At 32.6% G+C, this 12056-nt stretch overlaps 1 pseudogene; it reads left to right on the top strand.

Annotated features, from left to right (window-relative positions):
* The first annotated feature begins 1844 nt into the window (after window positions 1–1844).
* Window positions 1845–6563, top strand: LOC128173245 (uncharacterized; annotated as a pseudogene).
* The last annotated feature ends 5493 nt before the right edge of the window (window positions 6564–12056 follow it).

The raw sequence follows: 12056 nt of genomic DNA, 5'->3' as shown, positions 1-12056 counted from the left end.
CTCTTTGCTGACATTTTATGAGGAGACAATAACAAGCTTTGCATTTTACATTTAAAGCAGGATATTGTAAGTCTTACTTTACCGCTAGCCTTCTGGCAAAATAAGAAAAAAAGTGTCATGATGTAAACCACTTCAAGTACTTTTCCTTTGTGATCTTAAAACAATAGAGAAACATCTTTTACAGTTATGTTTTGCTAGTGCATTTTGTATAATAAATGGAGAAAACGAAAAACCGATAGCCGTCTTGTAGCATTTCTGCACTCGGTGATCTCTTTTAAGTTTCACAACACACTTAAATTCTGCGTCAGCGATAATTTTTATCAGCAAATGAGGGCGGTACTAAAGCCCAGAAGGGTCATTTAAGATTTAAAATACGAGATTCGAAATATGAGATTCAAGATTCGAAATTCTAGAAATTACTCAATAAAATCATGGATCTGAAACATGTATCCTAGCGACAAACTATTCTAAATAAAGACCATTGGCGCAGGATCTTACCGTCAAATAATTAAATGTCTGAATTTACCTGATTTAGTATTTATTTATTATAATAAGTGATAACACTGTATTCATCGTTAATTAACATGTAAGTGATTTTGTTTGCCCTGTATGTATCTTCCCCAGATTCCTTTTAAGCCGTAGATTCGCCCTTACTGTGAAAAAATCGGTTCGCGAAAAAAAAAAATATCAATAGGATTTATAGAATAAAATAAAATTCGATAAAATTATCAATCTACCAAATTATAGGTTATATAGACCGAAATATCTGACGTTTTCTTAGCTTTTTAAATACGATTTTGACATTTAATGTGCCAGGTAAATTGAGAAAGAGTGAGAGAGAGCTAGCTTCGTAATGTCAAATACAGTTCTCATTGAAATATAAGTATATAAGGACGAAAATTAAGCCTTTAAAAGAAAAAAAGGGGAGATAGCTAAGGAAGGGCAGATCTACTACCAAGCTTTAATTTTCTTCAACTGTGGTAGCGCATGTGTGATGATTTATATTGACTCTTTCTCTCTCTCTCTCTCTCTCTCTCTCTTGTTTCGTACTATTGCACGAGTGTAAGATATGATCAGTTGGACTGTGTCAATAATGAGCGTTGCATGAAACTGATGCCACCACCTGAATTCCATCAATCTATTGAATAAAGTGCCAGGTATTGATGTCTTTCATAGAGTTTCTTTTGTAACACCTGGCCTGATCTGGGTCAATGAGAGGATCAATTTCATCTTAACAAACATAAAAGGAGATACTCTTCATCATCATAATCTGAAAGAATCTGAAACATTTTGCGAGTTATTCCGACTGATTCCGAGTGCCGATTGCGAATGAAGAGAGGATGTGACTTTCCCAATTTTCAAAGAAGAAATCTGTTATCGTTCCTGTGAATGATAATGTGTCAATAAAATTATTTTGGATATTTTTCCTTTCATCTATTTCAATTGTACATCACTCACAGGTATGTGTATTTTTAAAAAATTCGTCCAAATGGCTGAATAAATATATTAGGACGACTATAGTCTAGTTATACATTCTGTGTAAAAATATATACAAATAGTTATTTAGTTTGGGAGAACGTATTAATATTTATTTGTTTATAAGAGTATGTACGGATGATCCATACAGTTTGATGTCGTTACGATGCAGGTTTTAAGAGTTTTGATTTGATTGGTTAATTTAGATACTGAATCTCGGAATGCGAATCTTGCGCATCTTGAATCTTTAACATCGAATCTCGTGTTTTGCGAGTTATTCAGAGAATTTCGAATGAGCCTTCTGGGCTTTCGTAGGGTGGCCATTATAGATGTAAATCGCACGTACAAATCAGAGGGGCGGTTGGAGTCTTATCTTTAGAGAGCAGGTGATATAGAATTAGAATGAACTTTAAAAATGAACGATTTGTATTGCTGTTTTCTATCTTAATGTTGGATATAAACCAGCAATAGTACTATCTAATAACAGAAAGGTACGTGTTTTTTTTTAAATCTACTCTCAAGGCTTATCGCAAAATGAGTACAGCAAACACGCAGTATAAAATACGCCAGTGTTCCATGTGTCTGGAAGAAACAAGTTATTTTAGTTTAGCATGTACTCGTGATATGTGTTCTCAATGTTGGAAGAAACATTGGTTTTATCTAAACTCAAAAGATCAAAACGTTGTGAAATACTGCGAAAAATTTAACTACAACCATCGACTGGAAGTTTGTGCAAAACATCGGAACAAGCGTGATAAACAGTATTGTGAACCATGTAAACGGCCTGTCTGTAACCATTGTACAGCGCACATAATGCAAAAAGCTGGATATGACACAAAACGGCAACAATACAGTGAACAGATTCAAACAATAAGAAACGACGCTTTCTTTTTTAGACCTGATCTTCTGTCTGATATCAAAGCAGATATAAAAACATGTCAAAGAGAATTTTCATTATTTCAATCAAAATTACTATCAAAAGCAAACCGACTGATTAATTATGTTAACAAGGCAGTACATCATGTGGATTTTAAACATAGCTGTTTAAAACAGAAGAAACAGGTGAAAAGGCATATTAGAAGTATACAGATATATGAACACGCAAACGAACAGCCATCACATCTTGAATTCCTTATGTCCATAAAGAAATTATGCCATCCCCTTCATTTATCATGCCATTGCGCGCTCTCGACGACGAAGTTGATCATTAAGAAAAATGTGATAGAGTCACTGACTGAAATAAAAATCAGTTGTAGGGAAAACCGACGTGTCAAATATGAGCATTTCATGAAACTGATATCTCCACCTGAATTCCATAAATCTATTGAAGTGCCAGGTATTGATTTCTTTGATAAAATTTCTTTTGTAACACCTGACCGGGTCTTGGTTAGTGATGGACACTATCTAATCTTGACAAACATAAAAGGAGATACTCTTCATCATATTTATCTGAGAGATGTATGTGGTTCGATAAAAGACTTTTGCCCTGCAAAGAATGGAAATGAACTGGTTTATATTGATGGGAATTCAATCAAGAAACTATCAAATCATATGAAAATAACCACTACATTTATAAAGGCAACAAATTACGATTGGGATCCAATGTGTTTGTTTTGGTCAGCGTCTACTGGAGATCTCCTTGTTGGGTGGAGTTCGTATATAGACGACACAGATGATGATCAGCTTACTAATTACGACCAGACAGGGCAACTAACACAAACAATAACGCACGAAGATGAAATGTTAAATGCTATAAGTAGAGTGCTTGAATGTATAAAAGAGATCAACAATACAGATACCATTGTGACTGACGGTTATGATTTGAGGCTTTCGTCAGTCTTAAATAAGATGTCACCTTCCTCTAGCTTTTGTTCTGTAGACACATATGGTAAACTTACCCGTTACGATCAGAACGGACAACTGACTCAAACAATAATTGAAGATAAGGGAGGGTTAAATATATATATAGAGCCTAAGAATATAACAGAGAACAACAGTGGTGATATCGTTGTAGCTGACGTTGGTGCTGTAGTAGTGACAGACCGTGTCGGTCGGTATCGATTTGCCTACACAGGACATCCATCCGGATCAGGACTAGAACCACAAGGAATCTGTACCGACCATTTGTCACACATCTTAGTATGTGATGATATAACCAACACAGTACAAATCGTGGACAAAAACGGACAGTTTTTATCAAATTTGCTGATAAGACCATCAGGGATCTATAAACCATATAGTCTTAGCTATGATTTTAACACTTACCGTCTTTTGGTCGGATCAGCTTTGCGTTACAACAATAAGATGAGTATGTACAGACACATTACTCGAGTAGACGCTGGAAATGGTAAATCATTTAATATTTATTCGTTTGATGAGATATCGACGCTTCTGATTGGTTGAAAAATTTCTTTGATACCTGCATCAATAAAATTTTCGCCGGATCTACCTTTCTCAACTGTTCTGATCTAACACTATTTATAGAACGGGAATTTTCAAGATAAACACTGTCAACAACATGTAAAGTTGTGTCTGTTTTATTGTAAGCAAACAAAATGCAACCTTGTGAATATAAAAACTTGAAAGTTTTAACCTTCAAAAATAAAAAAAAATTATTTGATTTACGAAATAGAAAATTAAGCGTCCTCTCACGATTTCGTCTGCTTGAGATCAATCAACATTTACAGCGAGGCTGGCTGTTCCTTTTCCATGAATAGTATAACGAACATATAGGCCTATAAACTTTCACGGTAACACTGCTGTTCAAATTTGGTAACGATAATTTTTAAATTTACACACGTACATGATCGGTCATCAGAATAAGCGTCGTAAAGAAAAGCTATGAGTAATTCATCAACTCCTTCGGCGCATTGCAAGCGGCAGATATACCATTTAGTACATCACTGGCTATCTAGTTACCACAACGTTTACAAAAGTCGCTTATACATACTATTCTTTGTCGACATATCAGCTATTTTCGTCCACGATCGCCTTTCCTTGGATGGTTATGACAAGTTGCATATTCCAGCGATCTCACATGAAAACTAGTTTTATTACGAGTTTTTCAGCACAGTGAATAATATCACAAGCTATCCGAATCGCATGTATTTTCCTTTCGTTTTCAATTCAGCCGGTTAAGATTTTAACTCACTATTAGTGTTTAATCCATTAAATTCAGCTCAATAGCTCTGCATCAGCTAAAGGCGCCTCCATTTTGAATATTGTTGCTGTTGTCGTTTTATAATCACACGCGCCGCTTTATTTACATGATTTACATTTTTTATCAATGACACTTCACATTTTTTTATTTGAAAATGTTTTATTAAATGATAAGAAATGAAGATAATAATTTTTCTATTGATCGACGAATCAAAGAAAAAATTGACCGGAAAAGTTTTTCATCAATGCACTACGCGCAATGATGAAGTTTTCCGGTCATTTTTTTCTTTGATACGTCGATCAATAGAAAAATAATCATCTTCATTTCTTAAATCTTTTGTCAGATTTTTTTCTTCAAATACGCAGATGTTAATGATATATGCTTGGTCGATAATTCTGTAATTGGCAGTAATATCACGGTCTTAGATAAAAATATCAATAAAATATGATCAATCCTTCAGGAAAGATTAATCATCTACCAATTGCAAAACATTATTAGTAGATTAATCTTCTTATATATGTTACAAAAATAATTATCATGAGCTGTCTAATGTTTTAGAACAAAATTCAGCAACTGGTGAAAGTGAATCATTGAATGAAATCCAATCCAGAAAGACAGAAAATCTTCTGGAAGGACACGATTGTTTGCTGGAAATAATGTCCACCCCTAAGCTACACCGATCTTTTACAGTGAGAGGCATTATTTATTGTCGTCACATTTCTTGTGTGACAGCTCACAAGATTTGAGTCAGTGAACAAAAAAATCTCCTTTTGACAAGCACATCAAATGATATTCTTCATCATGTGAAGAAATTGTGTATAAATAATTGTAACTGGGTGCATACTGTGACAAGTAAAGGTGAATTAATTTATATAGACGGGATTTCAACATCATTAAAACGTCAATTGATTTGAAATCAACTACTACGTTTATTTAGAAAACAGACTTTACTTGGAGATTCTGGTGTGTATACTGGTCTCCGTCTAATGGAGATCTACTGGTCGGAATGTATCGGGTGTACCCTGATGTAGGCAAAGTAACCCGGTACAACCTAACCGGACACCTAGCACAAACTATACAATACGACCACGATGGACTGGAATTGTACCACCAACCTAACTATATAACAGAAAACAATAATGGGGATATCGTAGTGTCTGACTTTGGCATTTTGGGTTCTGGTGCTATAGTAGTGACGCGGAGGTAAATTTCGCTTCTCCTACTCTGGACATCCTTTAGGATCACACCTACAGCCTCGTGGAATTTGTGTTGACTCGCTGTCACATATCCTGTTGTGTGATCGTTTGACTAGTACAGTACAGATGTTAGACCAAGACGGTCAGTTTCTTTCATACCTGCTGACCAAATCACAATTGACAAAGAAGCCATTGAGTCTTGGTTATGATGCCAACAAACATCGTCTACTGGTTGGAGCGCACAACGAAAACACCGTGTGCGTCTACACGTATTTAATCCGAAAAGACAACAAAACAGGTATATTTGAATAATGACCCAATGAGTATCTACTTGGTTTGGATAAGTTTATTAAGTTTAAGTATATAAAGAGCAAATTGTTATTAGATACTAGAAATCCGTGCAATTTAAGTAGAATTCGTTATTTTGAAGTTTAAAACCTTAGGTTTGTTTTTTGATGACGAATATTTAATTAAATAATGATAATCTTTTGTAGAAAGTCATCCAGACGCTACTAATGACCGACAAGTGTCCAGGTCTGAGACTACATTTGCTTGCAATATTGACTGTTTTTAGTGTGTGTATATATACATATATATAGATTGTCAATCAGTAAATATATCTGACGGACAATGTATATACAGTCAATCGCACTTATCTTTCACAATTCTTTTATGATCAGCAGTAAAATGTATATGCAATGTAATGAGTTATGTATGTTATGATATGAGCAATGGAATAAAAAGACTTAGTACTATGATACATTGTTTACTGTTCGCTTCAACTACCTCCTCTCCCTCGACACCAACCCTGGAAGAGATATATTTATATATATATATATATATATATATATATATATATATATATATATATATATATATATATATATATATATATATATATATATATATCTGTTTTCGTATTGTATTTATATTAACGAAAAATGAGGGAAAATAAAGATATGCTACTCATTTACGCAAATCTAAAAGAGATGTCGAACCCATGTTTGGGGCTCCACGTCGATAAACGTGCATGTTTTGGGGAAATCTGACCTTGTTACAAAATATGTACGGGGTTAATTCACTCCAAAAATAAATATGAAATAATTTAGTCTTCCATATAGAGGATTTTTTTAATTAAAAAACATAACAAAATTAGGGATTTTAACATCGATAAACAATAACATGCTTACCCCGGAACCATTTCGCGTTGAAAGTTTTCCTGCACACATGTGCAGAGTCCTTGAAATTCTTCTTCCCTCATAAATATGCATGAACAGACTCACTTCTTGATTGTCATTAGAAGGTTTCTTCTCCTGAATATCAACACACGTTTCTTTACAACTAAATTAATACATCAGTAACTTAATTTTTACTTTACCGCACAGAAATAAATATATAATGGTGGAGTATAGCTTGAATATTCTATAATTTGAAAAACTTTAACATTATTTTTTTTAGTCGTTGCAATAATCGTTTTCTGTTAAAAATGCTCAACTGTTATTGTAAAAAAATGTAACTGAGTAAATAAATACTCGACCATGACCGTATTTATTGAAAAGCGTGGAGCGCGGAGCGCATGTTCAAAACTACTCGATTTGATCGGTTATCTGCCTTCAACTGCTTATAAAAACATAAAAACAATTGAGTAAAATGCAGCGCATTCCTGCTTAAGAACTTCAAAATCAGTTGGCGTGGGGTAAATACTTGAACCTCATCGAATGAATACAGTAATATTGTAAATGACATTATGTGTATAGAGCAACGACAAAGTACATGCATAAGATCCATCATATTTCTTGTTGGGTCTTCCTGGATTCGTTGGTCCACCACAGTACGGAGTTATATGGACTCCTCCAACAAAGAATCGAGGTGTGCATCCACAGAATGTCTTATAAAACATCATTTTTTAATATTTTGTTTTATTGAAAAAAAAGATAAATGTATTTGAGTTTATAAAGACAAACGAGAGATTCCAGTACATGTTTGTAAACTCTATTAGAAATTTAGAAAATTTCATTTAAGAAAAGGATCGATAACATGAGAAATAACAATTCTAAATTTCAATAGCAAATGTAAACATTAATAACATTGCCTTTCATAGTTGTTGAATGTTTTTATCATTTACAAATAACTAACAGACAAGATTTGATATAAATGTCCATAATTGTTCTTAATTCTTTTAAAATTTTCGTCACTGTCACTTGTCCAATTTCAATCAAATTTGGCACAAAAACATTTAGCATTACTGGGCGTAGGGAATTCGAGTTTGTTGAAATGCAATATCTAACAATATAGAAATATTGCAAAAAATTTTTAAGTTATTTAGCCAGAAAAGCTGAAACTTGCAATAAAGCGTACTAATGTACTCATTTGATTGAAATTTGTAAATTAAGTATCTTAAAAACAAAACATGTGTTAAAATTTTGGATAATATAAAAACTACTTAAATTTTACTTATATCAAATCTTATATATATAAAAAAATTAAAGTCATAAGATATTTGATCAATATTTTGATTGCTGAATTTTACTTGCATTGATTATATTGTAAAGATTAAATAATAAAAAATATATATAAAGTTACGATTTTAAACGAATATCATACTGCTGTTCTAACGACTTGTATTCTAAATTTCTCACATTTGAATATATTAATCAGTCACATTTCATTTTTCCCCTTAGTGTATTGCTTTTCGATCGAACTGGTACACACAATGATGCTGTAATAGCCTTATCATATTATCATTTTATCAATTTTATATATATATATATATATATATATATATATATATATATATATATATATATATATATATATATATATATATATATATATATATATTGTTAGCACATTTTTGTACACATAAGTGCTTTAATTGGTAACAGTATTTCAGAAAATAAGACAAGAGCGTTGTATATAAAGAGGAATTTTTTAAACTTTGAAACTTACCATGAGGGCCAATATAAACACCATAGGTGTCCTTGGTGTCGATGTCACGAAGTAGATATTTCAATTACTCACTCAGACAGTTTGTTATATAAGAACACATTGTAAATCCCCTGGAACGTGGCCCTATCATTATAAAAAATAAAAATAAACTATGCGTATATAATTAATAATTTTTGCGTAATAATACACATTTTTTTATTTCTTAAAATGATATTTTTAAGTTTCCCCATGCATTTGTCTTTAGATTATTTCACTCTTGAAAATGTCCGAATTTTTAGAAAATTTTTAAAATACATAATGTGAATATGATAATTTGTATTAAATTTTTTTATCGTTCCATTATTTTTCTCTTAACTGTTATTTCAACTAATGAGTATTAAACTAAACGGAAGATGGCAATACAATTAGTTTCTCGTATATATACATGTAGGTTTAAAAACAAACCTGTAACTATAGAAATAATTTTTTTTCACGACTGGTCGTATTGGAATGATAACGATGATTAGAGAATGTCTAAAAGGTTATTGAAGTGTTACACAATGCAAAGTTAACAAACAAAGTCGGAGATTGAACCACATATGCAACCTTGTATTACTAAGAAGAAATTTAGGTAAACCATATTTCATATTTTATGCTAAAGAAGTAACAGAAGATGGCGTGTTGATTTCAAAAGAGTCAATTGTGGTGTATTTAAACACAAGTGAATATTCTTTTTAACGATACCTATGTGATAACGTATCGGGTTGTAAAGAGCTGTATAGACCCTGATCCGTAAAGGAAAATAAGTCCAGTTTACTAGTATTTCAACCAGTGTTATCTGCGCATTTGATAATTACATTTACACCGCTGAACCAATTCTTTGATAAAATGGTGTTTTTAATGTGCAAGGTAATTTCACATGTTGTACCTTTGAAAGGCTAATTTTATCGTTTCGTTTAAAATAAAAAGCTAGTTTTAACAATTTTCATCAATGTCTTTAAATCTAACATAATTTTAATGCATTTTAACTTGATAAAGCAAAGTGAGAATTATTAATTGGGAAAATCGTACTGAAACAGGATCTCAATGAACCCTAAGAAATAATCCATGCATGTTATGCACACCAATTAAAGTGTTTTCCTTGTTTGTGTTAATTAGATTTCTGTCAGGTAAATTATGTCATAATGGTCATCAGCCTTTGTGAATTTGAAACAGAAAAGGGGAAATTTATTTTTTATTTTGTTTCTTTTAAAATCGTTTTCTCTTTGTCATAATATTAATGTCCTATGAAATTCAATGCATATATAATAAAAAGATGCAAAAAATAATTCGGTAAAAACTTAAAATCTAACTGATTTTGTTAATCAAAGAATTCATACATATTTCAATACGTTTTAAATGTTTATTACCAAGTATTTAACTACAACGTATTCGCTACGTCTAGTGATTTGTTTTGTCAGTGAATTTTTTATACACCTGAACAGTATCCTTGGTTTTGACCCCAAAATAAATTAATCCATATCTGTTCAAATTAACGATTATAAAATCAACATCAGTATTTCTTACCTGAGTCCACTCTGTATAAAGTAACACTAGACAAAAGATGAAATTTGCACTTTGCCATTATTGTCGCCGTTTTTTAAAATCCCAAATAAAATATTATATAATGATCATATAATCATCGCCTTTTGTAATATTAATATCAAATTATGAATATTTGATCCTTTCTCCCCAAATGATTTAATTTGAATTTTGATTTGTGTTTTTTGGATGTATATTTAAAACAGCATACTCTTCTAGAAATGTTACGCGCCATTTTAGCCAAGAGGGGGAGTATGTAACCAGGAATATGTTATTAACTATGTTTTTGCGATATACCATATGTGTTGAGTTTGCGTGTAAGTGTACAGTTTTATGTAATGTTCTAGTTTTTCGGCAAGTGGTACTTTGTACCGTGAAAACAGAAATGTCTGAATAATGGGATGTCTTTGATACCATAAATATCTGAATCCCATTTGACGACTAGTTTGCGCTTTCCTTTAATCCAACATTCCTAACTAAAATTATCTACTATTTCAAGCTTGTTAAATCAAATTCCCTGATCATAATGTTCTCATTTTTTTTTCAAAAATTCTTCCTTTAAGGCTAATTTGTATGCTACTTTCATCATACCCCTGAGTTTTTGTACTTAAGTATGATGGTCACCTTCCTTTAAGTCTGAGTCAATTCCGAACATCAAATATTCGGGAGTGTATCCAGTAGCATCACTCTTAGTGGCATTATAAACATGTAACAAAGGTGCAACATGAGGTTTCCAGTCGGATTTCTGATCCCCACTCAAAGTTGAGAGCATTTTAATTAGTGTTTGATTAAACCTTTCAGCGGAACCATTTCCTCTGGAATGATAAGGCGTAATTCTAGTTTTCTTGATTCCTAGGAGCTTACAGAGTTCTTTAGTGACCTTTGATTAAAAAATTTGCCCTTGGTTACTGTGTAATTTTTCAGGAAAGCTATAGTGGATAAAGAAGTTATCATACAAAACTATAGCAGTAGTGTAAGCTGTTTGATTTTTACAAGGTATAGCTTGAGCAATTCTTTTAAAATAGTCAGTTATTACAAGGCTATTTTCAAATGCACCTTTCGATTGCTTTATGTTAAAAAAAATCTATGCAAACTAATTTTATTGGTCTAGTCGAGGTATAATGGTATAAGCTTAGCTGCAGGCCTAACTGGGGTCTTACTGCATATGCATCTGCTACAAGTTTCTATATGATTTCTGATATACCTTTCCATTCCTGGCCACTAGAAAAGCTTCCTGGCTAACCATGAGGTCTTATCTTCTCCGGGAAGTCCAACATCATTGTGGATTCCTTTCAATGCTATCACTGTAAAACTCAGTGGAACAACCAACTGTCAGAATTTCCTATCTCAATGAAAAGCGATTTTACACAAGATTCCATTGACTATTTTGAGCTTCTTAAAAATCCGTAGATACTTCTGCACCTCTACATATCCCCTCTTCACATTTCCTTCCTTTGAGCAGAAACTGCTTCTCGGGGTTTGGACAACTGGATGTACATTTTCAACTCTGGACTGCTCATCCATCCAGTCATTGGTGTTGAGTGTGTCAGTATGGAACCTCTCCTCATCGGCCGTTTGATTTGAACCCTCCTCCGAGATCATATGACAATACAGTAACTGAACGCATGAAGCTTGACACAAGGCTTTCACCATTCAAATGTCCACTTCAATTATTAATGCAGTTTAAAAAAGTCAGAGGAGTTTCAATCAACTAA

The sequence above is a fragment of the Crassostrea angulata genome, chromosome 2 (assembly GCF_025612915.1).
Source record: "Crassostrea angulata isolate pt1a10 chromosome 2, ASM2561291v2, whole genome shotgun sequence".
Classification (NCBI taxonomy): Eukaryota; Metazoa; Mollusca; class Bivalvia; order Ostreida; family Ostreidae; genus Magallana; species Magallana angulata.
The sequence above is the reverse complement of the archived record's forward strand: the minus strand, read 5'-3'. Positions and strand labels throughout refer to the sequence as shown.